An 18,877-nucleotide genomic window follows, 5' to 3' on the forward strand; every position below is an offset into this window, starting at 1 on the left:
CTACATTCTGCTTTTTATAACTAAAGAACTCCAGAAAAATAAATGTAATAGCTTTGCTGGAAAAGATTAACCTTACAATGCCTTCCTAATGACCTTACTTTTTTTTTTGAAAAGTGTTTTCTGGTATACAAAAATAATATTCTGAAATATCTCTCTGATATTTGATTGCTGGATTTAACCTACATACCTCTGAACCTTAGTTTTTCAGACATACAAACTGCTTAACAAGTTCCAATGCATTAATCAATACACCATTGCATAACTTAGAGTAAGAAAAGTTGGTAGATATTTCAGCAATGCCCTAAACTATGCTTCTATTTAACACTTTGAGACAACCAATACACTATTTATATTATTGAGACAAAGCAAACCTAAGATCAAAGAAAAATATTTATTTTAATAAAATGGTGTTTAAGTAGATAGTTTTTTTGTTGTGGTTTTTTTTTTTTTTTTTTTTTTTTTGAGATGGAGTCTCCCTCTTTTGCCCAGGTTGGAGTTCAGTGGCCCAGCCTTGACTCACTGTAACCTCCCTTTCCCGGGTTCAAGCAGTTCTCCCTACCTCAGCCTCCTGAGTAGCTGAAATTACAGGCATGCACCACCACACCTGTTTAATTTTTGTATTTTTAGTAAAGATGGGATGTCATTATGTTGGCCAGGGTGGTCTTGAACTCCTGACCTCAGGTGATCTGCCCACCTTGGCCTCCCAAAGTCTAAGTAGATAGTTTAAATGATTATGGGTTTCAATAGGTTTTATTAATTTGTTTTAGTTAACATACAAGCACACTACAAAACCACATTATTTTATTTTAATTTTTATCAATAAACTTTATTATATTAAGGGCCATATTGCCCACTTAATATGATTTTGATATGCACAATTTCTATAATTTACAACTTACTGTATATGGTCTAATATAAATTACATTGAGCTATCTTGAATAAAAGATGCTAATCCCCAAAAACTTAATGTATAAAATAATTTCTACAATCAATTAAGCCACCCAACTCTTTTTCTCATGGGGGCCTGGTGTGCAAGGGCTGCAAACAGCCGCATCCTAGGTAGTGTACAGCAGCCTGTTCCTTGTGTACAACAGCCTTTGCCATTGGACATTTATGTCTCGAATCTAGTGCTTTCTCCAGTCTAGGTTTAAGACTGGATGTAGTATGCCTTTGGAAAGCCTCAGGAACCAGAGGTCAGAGTTCACATTGGCCGTGTTCATCCATACCAAGCTGCAAAACCTGAAGCATGTGACTGAGGCCTTATTTAGGGCCAAGTTCAAGTTCAGTGAATGTCCAAAGAGCCACATCTCAAAGAACTGCGATTTTACTAAGTTTAATGCATATACATTTAAAGACTTGGTGGCTGAGAAACAACTCATCCTGGATGGCTGTGGGGCCAAATATATCCCTGGAACCATGGGCCCCTGGACAAGCAGCTAGCCCTGCATTAGAAAAGAGCTGCCCCCTCTTAGTCATGCCCTCCAATTAATTCTATTTCCTGTACATCTAATAAATCTATCTATGTATCCATCTATCTATCTATAAATAATTCAACAATATGCAGTAGATTAAAAACAAACACAGTCTTATCTTGATGTCTAACTACTGTGGATATATTTTGTCAGTTATTAACATTCCCCTTTCAGGTTAATATCAAGTCAACAAAAATTTGGAGTTCTCTTGACCCTTTCCCCAATGTGTAAATTGGTAATATAATGTCAATATTCAGACAGGGAAATAAACTAAGCTCCCTTTGATGAAAACGACATGCAGTAACGCTTCCCTACTGAGAATCATCTTAGTTTGTGAAATCATAATCTGGAATGGCTATATCTGCAAAATATATTAAAAGAAAGAAAATATCAAAAACATAATCTACAATACTTTTATGTATATTTAATTGTTTTAGATTTCTTTTTTATTATACTACTTGAAATACATACATAAAGGATAGAGAGTTTCAACAAATCTCAAAAAGGAAACCTAATTATGTATAATATTCTGACTGATTTTGTTTGCTTACCAAATTGAAATTGAAAAGAAAAAATACAGCACTCTGTAAAAAAATAAAATGAGTTCAAAATATAATTATTGTCTCCCTTTGAAAATATAAATGTTTAAATAATGGTGAAATACAGAACATAAACATTCACAAATATTACATATCCATTCAACATTTTCCGGTATTATTTTGTTTTGTTCAAACCTCCCCTTCTGTCATTTTTCTCTCCTTTCTTTATCTCTAGCATAACTGAGCTGCTTTCCAAACAATTATAGTTATACCAGACATAGCATTTTCCAACATCAAACATAGTTTTTCTTAAACACCAGCTCCAAATATTAATTCCCAGGGAAAATGACATTTTCCATATATGAGAAATATTGGAACCAATATAACAAAACCCATTAACATTTATAACATTTGAAAATAATTTCACAAAAGTTTTATTTAAAAAAATTATATTGTAAATTTACGTAAGAAATTCTCTATCGTTATATGACTTGTATAACATCCACAGTATACTAAGAAAATATTTTTAAAATATAGGATAAGGTATCTAAATAATAAATTTTTAAGAGCGCTTAGAGCCACTACTAAAAATCTGAGAATAAGGCATGAATATTTTTTGATCTATAGAGATTATATATCAGCATGCCAGCATTGGCTTTTATTACAGAATAAGCATTTTAATCTTCATTAACTCTCGTCAATTCACTATAGAAAGCAGCTTAAAAAAAAAAAGACCATCACTTATAGAAAACAGTTAATATTTCCATGGTTTACCTGGAAGTTTACTGGGCATAAATGTATAAAATATATTTGTGGTTTGAAATAAACTGTTTTACTAAACAATATTACAGAATTCAGAATAGATGCTGATTAAGCAGCAAATCAACAACAGTGTTTATTTACCAGTTTGGTGGCTATTATGCTAATTAGATCATCTGTTTAAAATGTGTCCATATGGACAATTTTTCTGTAAATGTTTTCTTTATCTCCACATTGTGTGGTAGTATTTTCATAGAACCAAGTAGAAATTAACTTAAAAATTAGTTATTTAAAGATGACAATAGGTTTTGAACTTTGAGTTCCAAAAGGCAAGCAAATATTTCTGAAATAAAATATATTATATATATTTAATTTCTAATATAATTTACATATAAAATATTTTAAAAATTCATATGAATTTGAGATATTTTCACATTGATTGGACTGTTTTTGTACCTCATTTTGCTTGGTCACACTAAAGTGAGGTCCATCATCTTGTGGCACCAAAGGAAAACTAGTGTGATTATAAGGAAATTATTATAGTTAGACAACTGTGCATTACTTTCATCATTAAGGACCAAACATGTATAATAAATACTTTTCTTAATACATTGCTTGCAACATATACACAATTATTTAACAACTATGGTGAACTAAGTCTCCTAGAAATTTCCAAAATAACTTTTTTGCCTTTTTTTAACCTCTAAATCCATATAAATCAAGGGAAAATATTCTTGCACATATGTATATTTAAACACGAACCTAGCCAAAAGTAAGAGAAATTTAAAAAAGTATAACATATCAAAATGTGGAAATTTCTGTGTTTAGGGAAAAATCTATCCCATTAACAGCTTGCATTAGAAAAGAAAAATGACCTTGAAATTATGATGAAAGCTTCCAACTTGTTATTATAAAAATGAGAACAAATTAATTCTGAAGCAATCAGAAAGAAGAAAATAATAAAGGTTAATGAAGAAATAAACAACATTAAACAGAGAAAAATTATATAGCTAAGTAAATTAAACTAAACTTAGATCTTTGAAGGGATCAATAAAATTGTTAAATCTCTGGCCAGACTAAGAAGAAAATAATAGGAAATAAATAATTTACAAATTTTAAGAATGATAGAAGTGGCTGGGGGTGGTGGCTCATGCCTGTAATCCCAGCACTTTGGGAGGCCAAGGCAGGTGGATCGTTTGAGGTCAGGAGTTCCAGACCAGCCTGGCCAACGTATTGAAACCCTGTCTCTACTAAAAATACAAAAATTAGTCGAGCGTGATGGCGCATGCCTGTATTCCCAGCTACTCAGGAGGCTGAGGCACAAGAATTGCTTGAAGCTGGGAGGTGGAATTTGCAGTGAGTGGAGATCAGGCCACTGCACTCAAGCCCGGGCGACAGAACGGGACTCTGTCTCAAAACAAACAAACAAAAAAGAATGATGGAAGTAACATTTCCATTGTCCTACAACAGTTTAAGGATAACTAAATGAATACCATGATGAAATTTATAAATGTAAATTAGTTAATTTAGATTAAATGTACAAATCTCTCAAAAGATACAAACTACTAAGGCAAACTCAAAAAGAAAGCAATAACATGAACATCCATATATATATGTTTTAAATTTATTAATACCCACGTAGATAAACTGACAAATTTTACTAACATTTAAGGAGATATAATTTATACTTTACACAAAACTTGAAGAAACAAAAAAAAGGAAACACTTTTCAACATGTTTTATGAGTCTACCATTATCCCCATACCAAAACCATAAAAAAGACATTATAAGAAAGTGTCCTATAGACAAATATGTATTTAGATGATGAATTTAGATTTCAAAAACTTCAGCAAAATATTATCCAATTAAATCCTCTCATGTCTGTGTGTGTGTGTGTGTGTGTATGTGTGCATGCACGTGTGTTTGTAAAATATATCATTACTAATTGGTGTTTATCTTGGGAGTTCAACATGGTTTCCATATTCAATCAACCCATCAATGTGGACTATGGTTACTTGAAAAGACCAGCAAATCCTCTACACAAAAGGCCACTATAAATTGATTAAAACAGCCTTCCATCACTCTCGAAATTGACCAAAGCATTCAACTACCTGAGAAATATTTATGCTTGGAAAGCTATTGAAATGCAGTTAAAAATATCAGGAAACCTGTTTTTACCTTTTGTCCTAATCTTGCTAAATCCTTCTTAATTTTATGAGACACTGCTTCTCCTTTCACTGTTCTTTTACTTTCTCCTTCACCACGTTTTTTCCTCCCCCTTCCTCTCCCTTTTCTACATTCCTTCTCTCTCCTAAATGCTGTATAAATTTCTACATATACAATCATACTATTTACAAATAGGAACAGTTTTACTTATTTCTTTCCAATCTGCATTTATTTTATTCTCCCTTTTTTTCCTTATACACTGGAGAGAACTCTAAGTATTATGTTGAAAAAGAGTGATAAAAGCAAACATCTTTGCTTTATTCCTGAGCATACATGTGGAAAACATTCAGTGTTTCACAGCTAAATATGATGGACTTTTTGTATGCTCTTTATCAAGATGAAGGAATTTTCTGCTGTTTCTGGTTTGCTGAATTTTTATCACAAGTAACTGTTGAATAGTGTCTTTTTCCCCTGCATTTATTGAAATGATCATGTGTTTTCCTATTTTAGAATATTAATATGATGAACTATATTATTAGATTTTTTAAAATATTGAAACTGTCTTGCATTTCTGGAATAAACATGGCTTGGTCATGTGTATCACTTTTTTACATAGTGTCATATTCAAGTTATTGAGGATTTTGCATCTAGGGTATATTTGTAGATTTGCATCTAGGTTATGTTGGTCTAAAGTTTTGTTTGTTTGATTTTTTTTCCTTTTCTTTTTTTTATCATCTTTGTCTTATTCTGTTTAAGTGTCATGCTTGCTTCATAAAATGAATTGAGAAGCATTTCTTCCTCTTCGGTTTCTCGAAAATTGTAGAGAACTGTTGTTTTTTATTGTTGTTTGTTTGTTGTTTTGTTTTTTCTTATTTTTATCCTCATACTGAGAACCAGTCTGGAGTATAAAACATGGTTCCTCATTCCAATTAAATCTAGTACACAATGACAACAACCATCTTGGGCTAAGCATTGGCCTACAAAACAGAAAAAAACCTTCAGGGAGATAGATGCTGATCTAGGCATTGTGAGAAAAGCTGAATTCATTTTTAATCATGAATGGCTTTTAAGGAAAGAAGATTTATTAACTAAAATAAATAGATTAGAGGGAATTCTCATCTATGAGAGAAGAAGGAATGGGATTCAACCTGGAAAAAATGATGAAGTTTTAGTGAACTGGGTAAGGTAGACTCAACAATTAATGATGTATAATGCTAGGACCCAACACTGGTAATGAGCTTGTATTATGACTCAATAGCATCACTTTATCACTTTAACACAGATGGAGGCCTAAATAACCATAGGGCAATGCTTCTTCTTAGATGCAGAGGGACACATTTATATAATCTTAGGGACCCCGTCTCTGAGGTCACTCATAATTTATATTAATTCATTGTTATTGCCATTGTCCCAAGAATAGATAAGGATAAGACATGCTGTAGTATAGGTAGCAGAGATATAAACTATTCTTATTCTTGTGTCTTGTCTATAGGAAGGGAGTGTATCCTGGTGTATGACAGCATATAGTAGAGACCATTGTCAGTTAGAGCCTGTGAACTGAGACAGGGTGACTGGCTAAGTCCACAACCCATTAGAAACCCAGAAATAATCAAATCATGGTGAGTTGTAGCAACACTTATTTATAATACTATATGATATAAAGACAAGAACCAATTATGTTGAGTAGCTGTAACAAATAGCTCTATCATTTTTAATAACTTTTTCTCTAATAAAACTGAATTGTAACATAACCATACTGCAATATGACATTATACTAGCATTGTTGGTAAGATTCAACTCTTATGTAGAGAAGTTATATAATGTTTATATTGATAATCAAATGTATTAAGATATTGAGTTAAAGCCTCTTCAGAATGTAATCTGGGTGAATAATAAATGGCCTGAGAAAACAGAATTTAGCTAACCATTATCTAATTTCAATGCTAAGTAGTTCTGCACAGATTTATCAAAAGGTAAAAATAAAAGAAGATTGAGAGGAGGAATGAGTAATTTTGTTTGTACAAAATATTAAAGTGTATGTAATGGCCTTGTAGGATGCATTAGTAGTTTTTAAAAAATCAATCTTTACCCTACACTGTGTCCATAAAATGCTAGGCATATTCATGTTAATATTACTGTTGTTACTGTCATATAAATGCTATATCCAATGTAGATACTCAGAAAAATATGATTGTTTTGCTACAGGAGAGATTAGACCAGGGACAATAAATATAGATTAGGCAAGAATGCGTTAACTCAGCAGGCCAGGGTTTCTTCAACCCTGAACATTCAAAGGTAAGGTTTGTTTTTAGGACTAGCTAGCCTCTGAGTTCTGGAAATAGTCTTACCGTGAAGAGTGTTTTTGTATATCTGAGGCCTTGGATTTATGGTGAATGACTGACTTTATATGCCTGAGGGCCTGAGCCATGCTGTATTTATTTGAACCATGTGGTATCAATTTAACCAGACTTTTATTCTAAGATATGATTTATGCTGAATGCCTGCTTTTGTTCTAGAGGGATCATGGAAAGGAAGCTGAATTTGCTGAGTTTTGCCACATGGGCATTGTATGCCTATGTGATTAACCACCAATAAAAACCTGGGACATCAAAGAATAAATAAGCTGCTCTAATTGCCAAGAATTCACATGTGGTTGTATGCAGCATTACTGGGAGACTGAAGTGTATCTGCATGTGATTCTACTGTGATGGGACACTTGTAAGTTTGTGCCTGGAGTCTCCTGGACTTTGCCCTGAGAATCTTTTTCCTTTGTTGATATGAATCTGCATCCTTTTGTGTTAATAAACTGTAAACATGAGTATAATTGCTTCTCTGAGTTCTGAGAGATTTTAAATAAATAATCAAAGCTGAAGACCAATGGGGACCCCCACCAAAACATCTTTACACATTTCAATTTTGTATTGAAGTAAATTTTATTTTCTTTTTTATACCTCCCATATATATTCTATTTTTTATTATTATTTATTTTATCCAAAATCTTTTATCTGTGATCATTTTCCTTTGTTTGAAATTTGTCTTTTGAGATTTCTTTAGAAGGTGCTTTTGGATGATAAATTTTCTGTTGTTCTTTGTCTAAAATGTCATTATTTTGACTCATTTATAAAAGGAGTTTTTATGTTTTATAAACCTCTAATATATAGAAGTGTGTCTAAACTCATTGAGGATATTTTCCAAATTTTTTCCTGCTTTTTATTGCTGTTGATAAGAAGTCAGTGTTGGTATTCTGACATTTAAGTTATGTGTCATTTTGTTGTGGTAGTTCTGAAGATCTTCCCTCTGTTTTATATTCTCCTTCACCATTCATAAATGTACTTTATATTTATTTGGTAATAAATTTTGAACATATACTATGCTATAAAGATAATCTAGGCCCTTTGGTTACATCTTGTAAATAAAATCAACAAAATCTGTTTTGAGATTATATTGTAATATAAGATACCCAAAGTAAATAGGATATGTACCATATGTTTGAAGGTGGTAAATATGATGAGAAAAATAGATCAGGTCAGGAAGAATGAAGATGATTGAAGGTACAGGTTATGATAAAAACTTAGGTGTGCCGAGGAATGAATTCATCTTATGTATCTTGCGTGTAATGTCTTATTTCTCCTGAATCTGAGAATTTGATGTCTTTCATTAGGTATATCAGTAAATCTCACTAATGAATATATTAGACTCCAGTTTAATACATGATAGTCATTTTCATTCTTTCTTTCATATCACTTAATCCTTTCTCTTTATTGTTCATTTTTATACATCTCTTAATAGTCACAGTGAATTTAACTACGTTTTACGTTATGTGGTTATTCTCACTTTAGCTATCTCTAATATATTATGAATGTGTCAGTTGTGTGTTTACTATTGTTTGAATTAAGCTTTTAAATCATTTTAATTCTTACTTAATTCAAACTTGTTTGTTATACATTCTTATAATTCCAGTATCTGGAGTTTTCTTCATGTGATTCTTTTATCTCCCTGTTTTCCTCCTATATTCTTTTCATGCACCATCTTTCTCTGCGTGTTTTGTTTTATTTTACTGTGAATTCCTAACTAATGGAAGTATATTTATGCAAATAATTTTAGGATAGAATTGAAATAGGGTTCCCAAAAGGATTATATAAATTTGTTTGTACCAAGGACCCAGGGTTATAAACAGGATGAGATCACTTTAAATTTCTCTCTTGAGGATTTTCAAGTTACACAGGTCATATTAGCGAGAACCCCAGAAAAGGGCATTTTTTTTTTTTCACTTTACATCCTGGAATACATGTGCAGAACGTACAGGTTTGTTACATAGGTATACATGTGCCATGGTTGTTTGCTGCACCTATCAACCCGTCATCTAGGTTTTAAGCCCCACATGAAGGTATTTGTCTTAATGCTCTCCCTCCCCTTGCCCCCCCACCCCCAACAAGCCCCGGTGTGTGATGTTCCCCTCCCTGTGTCCATGTGCAGAACCTGCAGTTTTGTTACATAGGTATACATGTGCCATGGTGGTTTGCTTCACCCTTCAACTCGTCACCTACATTAGGTATTTCTCCTAATGTTATTCCTCCCCTAGGCCCCCACCCCCTACAGCCCCTCCCTGATGATCCCCTCCCTGTGACCCTGTGTTCTCATTGTTCAGCTCCCACTTATGAAAGCATGTGGTGTTCGGTTTTCTGTTCCTGTGTTAGTCTGCTGAGAATGATGGCTTCCAGCTTCATCCATGCCCCTGCAAAGGACACAAACTCATCCTTTTTTATGGCTGCATAGTATTCCATGGTGTATATGTGCCACATTTTCTTTATCCAGTCTATTGTTGATGGACATCTGGGTTGATTCCAAGTGTTTGCTATTGTAAATAGTGCTGCAATAAACATACATGTGCTTGTGTCTTTATAGTAGAATAATTTATAATCCTTTGAGTATATACCCAGTAATAGGATTGCTGGCTCAAATGGTATTTCTAGTTCTAGATCCTTGAGGAATCACCATACTGTCTTCCAAAATGGTTGAACTAACTTACACTCCCACCAATAGTGTAAGAGTGTTCTCTTACTACACTTCCAATTTGGCTGGACTTTGAGCTTTGTCTCTGGTCCCCAGCATTTTACAATCCCAAGAAACATGGCCTCATCCTTATCAGGACCAGAGAATGCTCTCAAGGTAAAACCTTAATTTTCATAAAATTGTTGTCATCTTGCCTGATCATTGTGACACTAAAGCAAGATTTTTTTAATGTTTCATCCAACTTTTAAGAATTATTTTAGTGGTAGGACTGAGCCAGGTTTCTAATCCACACTACTGCAGATAAAAAAATGAGAAAAGGTAACTTTCAAAAATAGAGGCCGGGCGTGGTGGCTCACACCTGTAATCCTAGCACTTTGGGAGGCCAAGGCGGGCAGATCACGAGGTCAGGAAATTGAGACTATCCTGGCTAACACAGTGAAACCCCACCTCTACTAAAAATACAAAAAAACATTAGCTGGGCGTGGTGTCTGGCACCTGTAGTCCCAGCTACTGGGGAGGCTGAGGCAGGAGAATGGCGTGAACCCGCAAGGTGGAGCTTGCAGTGAGCTGAGATCGCGCCACAGGACTCCAGCCTGGGCGACAGAGAGAGACTCCGTCTCAAAAAAAAAAAAAAAAAAAAAGAAATCCATCTTTTTTCATGAAAGACTTATTATACATTCTAAATGAAATGGCTATAGGAACTTAGCATTTGAACTTTAAGGTTATTAGCATAAGGAACAATGAAAACTAAATTTCTCCTGGGAGTTACTCATTTTTCTGGGTTATAAATGAATGCCATATTATTTTTTGATGTTTAATGTAAAATATTATCGACTGTAATAATCCAATATGATCTAGGATATTCAGTCTTACACAACATAGGGATATAGTATAGGGTGATGTACATCCAAAATTATAACACACTTTGTTCAAACACAATGCATATTACATTTTCCTGTAGCTCAAATCTGTGTAATCTGTATTATTAAGAGACATAAAGAGAGGATTCAAAATAATAGCTGAAGAATTCTCACTAATTTTATGAATCTAGTAGATCAAAATGTTACTCCAACATTAATATTGATTTCATAATACAGACTATGAGGCTTATATAAATCTGTTTCAAAAAATGTATGGCATTCTTTAGCTTTTATGTTGTAAGACATTCAGAATATAATCCAAAATAAAGTTGTAATAAATTATCACATTTTAATGAGTATTTTAACATAAAATGTGAGTTTGGGATTATTATAAATCCAAAGACACATAAACTCAGTTTCTAAAAGATATGATTGAGGGGAAATCATGATTTATTATATCTTCATTTTATCAAGAAAAGACACAGTTATTATTTATAATAAAAATGATTACAATGCACACATACTCTTTTGTGAGTTGCCACAGAATTTTCTATTACTGAAACCTGTCAAGTTCAATACATGTCTAGAATATGTAAAAATAAAGGTCGATCTGTGATATTAGATATTATCAAATAAAAAATATTCTTATTGAAAAAAATGTGATTCCTTATGACAACTTCAGGGCATCTTCTATTTGCCCCCTGTTATCAACAGGGGAAATTTTCTTTCCTACATTTCTCACTAATCATTTCTGACAAGTAGTTGGCAAGCATAACTATAAAGTGTCGTCCATAGGGTTCTAGGTCAACCTTACCCTTTGGGAAGAAAGTACACATGATGTCTATGAATAAATACCCTCCAACAGAAGAAAAGGACAATGCTTTAGACAGTGTGTGCATAATCATTTTTCAACATAATTAGCTTATCTATTTGTGACATGATTTTACCGTCATTGCAGGTGTTTGACATAACCCACATTTTTTCTTCGTGCCAAGAAATACAATGGTTTTGTATTACATTAATACTTTAGATCATCTATAATATGAGTCAGGTTTGGTTAAAAAATATATAAAAATAAAAATCTCAGTTCTATTGAAAATACTAATGAAAGTATCTCGCCAAAGTAAGACATTAGCAATGCATTGTCTGTCACTTGATATTTTGTGTGTTTGCTCATTTCAACAAGGGAAAGAGAATTAGAAAATTGGAAGAAAAATATTTGAGTAATTCTTGTAAAATTAATATACATATTAAATATCATGAACGGTAGAAACAGAGTTAATATTTAAAATGTTTATAACTAATGTGTAAATTTAATTGAAAGCCAACTGATTGCTCTGAATTTTTATGAGGAATAATGGCAATTGTACAGAAAATAACTGACACCGAAAGCATTTACCTTTTCACATTTAAATGCAAGTGACTTTTTGTTCATTCATTCAAAAATTATGGATTATTATACTTTAGCTTGAATGTTTGTCTCCCCTCTAAAAGCCATTTTGAAACGTAATCCTCAATGCAATAGTATTAAGAAGTCAGGCCTTTAGGAGTAATCAGGCCATGAGGACTGTACTCATAGATGGGATTAGTGCATTACAAAAGGGCTGAAGGGAACTAGCTAATGTAAGGACACAGCATTCAAGTTACCGTTTTAGAAGCAGAAACTGGGACCTCACTTGGTGCCAGACCTGCCAGAACCACGGTCTTGAACTTTTCAGCCTCCTGGACTGTGAGAAACAAGTTTCTGTTCTTATCAGTCTCAGCTATTTTGTTACAGAAGCACAAGTGAACTGAGACCTGAGATGGGAATGTTTATGTGCTAGGTATGGAGCTAATTTCTGAATAAATAAAGATGAATACATTCTATGACCTCATCGTCTAGTGCCTGTTACAGTGACACACTGGATATTTTTTCTTGCCTTCTTATTACTCATTTTTGCTCTCCTCACTAAATATTGAGGAAAACATGAATGCATCATCAGTTTTTCCACTGATACAACTGTTTAAGAAGTACATATGACATTATATTTTTTCTTTCTGTATTCTGTAGACTTACCTGTAAAGTCTAAGACTAACATTGACTTTATGCTAATTAGTACTGTGTTCATTTCAGATGTGTAATATGCCTTGTACAAATATAAATAGATAAAACATTAAAGGTGCTACTACTCAAAACACACAGGGAATAAAATATTCTATTTGAAACATTAACATAGAGTTTACACTGAGGGAAATTTTTATTCATTAGCTTAAATGGGGCAAAATACAATAAATATTATTTGGTTAAAATAGAGAAAGTTAAGTGGAAAGATGAAATGATAAAGATCCCAGAGAAAATTGTTCAGTTTGCATATAAATTGAGAAATTAACCCCTAACCTACCTAGGTAGAATTTCATAGCCTTAACTAAAATAATTATTTAAACTTACAAGATTTATTAGAAAAATATGAATAGAAAAATAAAATGCACTGTTGCATTTTATGTAATTTTACATGAACTTAGTTTATAACATGTACATAGATTAAGTTGATTTAAATATTTTATGTACAAAAAACTATATTTCTGAAGATTCTAAGAGCTTACAACTAAAATACAAGATAAACATTTACTTTACAAAAAGAGTAAATAAGATGAAGAATTTGAAAGAATTTAAGAATTAATTTCAGTTTCTTTTCCAAAATGTATGTGGTTAGCCTACAATGCTTTTACAATCTGTTATTTTACGAGTATGAATATTGATTTTATTATCTAAACATGTATTATTTTTTAAAATATGGCAAAAGAATTAAAGTTCCATAGTTCGACAAAGCCGTAAAGCCGATCAATCCTTTGACAGCTTAATGAATAAAGCATGCATGTAGTTGACACCAATTCATTTAATAAACATTTGTAGAACATATAAGTGTAAGAAATTGTGCTAAGGAGATGAATGGTACATTAAAATAAGAATACAAGTTTCCAGATTCTAAGGAGTTTATGTAACTGTAAGGCACATAAAACAACACAAATGAAAAGGCTAAAATAAATCAGAAAATGAAGGGAAGAAAACAAATATTCATATTAGGTATACATAATATCTCAAATATTCTTTAAGATGTCTTAAACAGATTTTAATATTTAATCCTAATGACAGGATAATCTGATTTATTACAGATGATATAACTGAGGCTAATACAAATCTGTTGACTTTAAATTTTCAAAGTCTTCCTGAATTATTTGACTGTATAATATTTTGGTAAACATAAATAAGTGGATACTAATGCATTGAAACAGAAACAGTATACTGTTCAAGAAATAGAAAAAAATGAAACAATAGAAAAGATCGAATTTGTAGTATGACTACAATTTAAGATTTAATAAAGACAAAAATAGAAACCAATATGTAGTTAGGAGGGTAGAAAAAACTACAGTGGACCCTCCATATCCATAGGTTCTGCATGTGTGGATTCAACCACCCATGGATCAAAAATATTTGGAAAAACATTTATGAAAAAGTGAACACATATGGAATTTTGCCTTGTCATTATCCCCTAAAGAACACAGTATAACTATCTACATAGCATTTGCGTTGTACTTGGTATCATAAAAAATCTAGAGATGATTTAAAGTATGTGACAGTGTGGATGTAGGTATATAAAATACTATTATACATCATTTTATAGAAGGGTCTTGAGCATCTGTAGATTTTTGTGTCTGAGAGTTCCTAGAACCAGTACCCCACAAATACAGAGGAACAACTATAATGAGTTCCTACTAAACTAGGCTGAAGTATTATAACTGTACACAAAAGAATTTAAGACAGAATGATTAAATAATATATAGCAGTATGTATAAGAAGTGAAGATAATTGAAAATTAAATTGATAGGAAAGACATGACAAATATAATGAAATCAATGGAAAAATTAAAACTTTAGCAAGATGTACAAGCAAGGATTGGGTAGATTTCATCTGAAAGATATAATTTCTAATGACAAAGTACTTTAATAGTCTAGCCTAATATTTTATTGTATCTTGAAACTTCCCTCTGGCTCATTCTGGTCTGATCACACCAGCTTTCTTATGGCTTCTTTTATCTGCCAAGAATTATGCTCTGGTCTAATTGACCTCCCCAAATTTGTATATTAAAATTCTCACCACCAAGGTGATAATATTAAAAAATGGGCCATTTGGTAGGTGGCTGGATCATGGGAGTGGCGCCCTTATGAAAGGTGCCACAGAGAGACCCCTCCCTCTTCCACCATGTGAGGTTAGACTGAGAAATACATCTCTGTGGTTTATAAGCTGCTCAGTCTATGGCATTTTGTTATAGCAGCCCATGCTAATGAATACAGATGACAATGTGTCTGCAGACCTTCCTAGGAAATTATTGAGTCCTTCATTGAATACTAAACTGTGAATACATGAGAGAAAATAGCTGAAGCCTGGGGTAAAACGCCAACACAAAGGGTTTGAAGAACAATTCTCAAAACTCAGAAAGCTCTGCAAATATTATTGTTGCCACAAACCAAAGTAGAAGACAGGGTAATATAAGAGCTATTAGGTAGAATCTTTGGAAGAATCCTGCTTTTGTGATGGAACTCACTCATTCCTAAACCTAAAGCAACTCTGCATCTTCTCTAAGAAAATTTTTTAGCAATCTCTAAAAGCATCAAACTGATTCCAAATAATTTAACTGTGTTTGAGAACAAAATACAAATATACAAAAGGAATTCAACAAAATCCATCACATAACAATATAGAATTCACAATATCTGGTTTTGATGAACATAATAATTAGTCTTGAAACATGTTAATTCAGGTGTTAAAAATATGCTTTATTTTTTCAAATAAGATGGGAATATATGTATATTATGAGAAAATAAAAATGGAAGAAATAAAAACAAACAAGCAGACTGCTAAAACAGAAAAAATAAGTATATTAGATTAAAAATGTATGAATAAATTTAACAGCACTTTAACCATTGTAGAAAAAATACCAGTGATTTTGATAGCATAACAATATAAACTATCCAAAACAGAAAACATAGACACATTTGAAAAAACAACCACACTGTGTTGGACAATATCAAGCAGCATAAGACAAGAAGAGATAGAGTCCCAGAAGAAGACTGAGTGGATGTATGTGTGTGAGTATGTGCTAGGGAAGAACAAAACCAAAAATTTGAAGAAATGATTGCCAAAATGTTATTAGAATCACAAAAAAAAGACAAAATGGCAAGGTAAACTATTGTCTAATTTCTGAAAATCAGTGATAAAGAGAAAAATCTTAAAAGGCATCAGAGAGGAAAAAATAATCCACATCAAAAGAAACAAACACACACACACACACACACACACACACACAAATACGGGCAATTTTCTTCAGAAACTATGAAACCTTGGAGACAATGGAGCAATCATAAATAACTAAATAAGAAAAAACAGCTTAATCTACATTTTTGTAACAAGTAGAAAATTTTAAGCACTAAAGTAAAATAGGTCTTGTTTATTTTTAGAAAATTAAAAATAGGTTTGGAACTAGGGTAAAGTAAATGACACAACTAGGTCCCAAAACCTAAAGAGCTACTTACTTTCAGGGTTATATATTTGAGACTGAGAGTGCAAGACCTGTGCCTCGTGTGACCTGAGAGAGTGCCTCATTAAGTTTTTCACAAGAGGTAATTTGCTCGTCTCAATGTTGTCTCAGCACTGAACAAAATCTAAAGAATTTCATTGCCAGCCATCCTCCATTGGAATTTATAAGAAAGATTCCTAAGGCAGAAGTAAAATTTTATGAGATGTATATGTGTGTCTGCAGAAAAAAACTGGCAATATATTATACTGCGTATCAAGTGATATACTATTATTTGAAAGCAGGCTGTGATGAATTAAGCATTTATATTTTAAACCTTAAAGCAGAAGTATTTATATTTTACACCTTAAAGCAGAAACTAAAAAAGAAGTACATTAGTAAACCAATAGTAGAAATAACATAAAATAATGAAGTACATATTTAACTAATCCACAAAATGTAAAAAAGGATAAATAATTGAACAAGGAGCATATAAGATAAATAGAAAACATAGCAAGAAGGTATATTTAAACCTAAGCTTATTCATAATCACATTACGTTACATGTAAATCCTTCATACATATAAATGAAAAATCAGAAATCTAATTCTGTCTATTAAAATTCTAGTGTAAATATAAATACATAGATATCTGTGTGTGCAGTACAAACAAAAATTTATAGAAAACTAGAGTTGCTGTATTAATGTCAAACTAAATATATTTCAGAACAAAGTATATTACCAGTGATAGAAAATATACTCACTGATTATAAAGGGTCAATTTATTAAGATAACTAAACAATATTGACACAAAGAAATGATACATGTTAAGGTGATGAACATAAGAATTATCCTGATTTGATCATTGTACATCATATGCTTGTATGCATATGTACCCCATACATATGTGCAACTATTATGTATCCATAATAATTAAAAAATTTTTAGAAATAAAAAATTAGATAAATGTAATAGTGCCATGTGTTTATGTTAGAAAAGAAAAAAGAATCTAATCAGTTCCTAAAGCAAATTAAACCCAAACAAAACAGAATGCTCTTCTCTAAATGTTTGTGCCTCCTTGAATTTCCTAGGTAGAAATCCTAACTCCCAAATTTATGGTTTTAGGAGATGGGGTCTTTTGGGAGGTGCTTAGATCATGAAAGTAGAGATCTGGGGCTCTTTTATAAGGGTACTAAATTAATACTACATTAAGGATAGTAAATGAGTCGTTTTTTATTTATTTATTTATTATTATTATTATACTTTAGGTTTTAGGGTACATGTGTGCAATGTGTAGGTTAGTTACATATGTATACATGTGCCATGCTAGTGCACTGCACCCACTAACTCGTCATCTAGCATTAGGTATATCTCCCAATGCTATCCCTCCCCCCTCCCCCCACCCCACAACAGTCCCCGAAGTGTGATGTTCCCCTTCCTGTGTCCATGTGTTCTCATTGTTCAATTCCCACCTATGAGTGAGAATATGTGGTGTTTGGTTTTTTGTTCTTGCGATAGTTTACTGAGAATGATGATTTCCAATTTCATCCATATACCTACAAAGGACATGAACTCATCATTTTTTATGGCTGCATAGTATTCCATGGTGTATATGTGCCATATTTTCTTAATCCAGTCTGTCATTGTTGGACATCTGGGTTGGTTCCAAGTCTTTGCTATTGTGAATAAGGCCGCAAGAAACATACGTGTGCATGTGTCTTTATAGCAACATGATTTATAGTCCTTTGGGTATATACCCAGTAATGGGATGGCTGGGTCAAATGGTATTTCTAGTTCTAGACCCCTGAGGAATCACCACACTGACTTCCACAAGGGTTGAACTAGTTTACAGTCCCACCAACAGTGTAAAAGTGTTCCTATTTCTCCACATCCTCTCCAGCACCTGTTGTTTCCTGACTTTTTAATGATTGCCATTCTAACTGGTGTGAGATGGTATCTCATTGTGGTTTGATTTGCATTTCTCTGATGGCCAGTGATGGTGAGCATTTTTTCATGTGTTTTTTGGCTGCATAAATGTCTTCTTTTGAGAAGTGTCTGTTCATGTCCTTCGCCCACTTTTTGATGGGGTTGTTTGTTTTTTTCTTGTAAATTTGTTGGAGTTCATTGTAGATTATGGATATTAGCCCTTTGTCAGATGAGTAGGTTGTGAAAATTTTCTCCCATTTTGTAGGTTGCCTGTTCACTCTGATGGTAGTTTCATTTGCTGTGCAGAAGCTCTTGAGTTTAATTAGATCCCATTTGTCAATTTTGGCTTTTGTTGCCATTGCTTTTGGTGTTTTCGACATGAAGTCCTTGCCCATGCCTATGTCCTGAATGGTAATGCCTAGGTTTTCCTCTAGGGTTTTTATGGTTTTAGGTCTAACATTTAAGTCTTTAATCCATCTTGAATTAATTTTTGTATAAGGTGTAAGGAAGGGATCCAGTTTCAGCTTTCTACATATGGCTAGCCAGTTTTCCCAGCACCATTTATTAAATAGGGAATCCTTTCCCCATTGCT

At 32.7% G+C, this 18,877-nt stretch overlaps 1 pseudogene; it reads left to right on the forward strand.

Annotated features, from left to right (window-relative positions):
* Positions 1 to 982: 982 nt before the first annotated feature.
* Positions 983 to 1,093, forward strand: LOC112133265 (small nucleolar RNA SNORA70; annotated as a pseudogene).
* The last annotated feature ends 17,784 nt before the right edge of the window (positions 1,094 to 18,877 follow it).

This window comes from Pongo abelii, chromosome 3 (assembly GCF_028885655.2).
Source record: "Pongo abelii isolate AG06213 chromosome 3, NHGRI_mPonAbe1-v2.0_pri, whole genome shotgun sequence".
NCBI lineage: Eukaryota > Metazoa > Chordata > Mammalia > Primates > Hominidae > Pongo > Pongo abelii.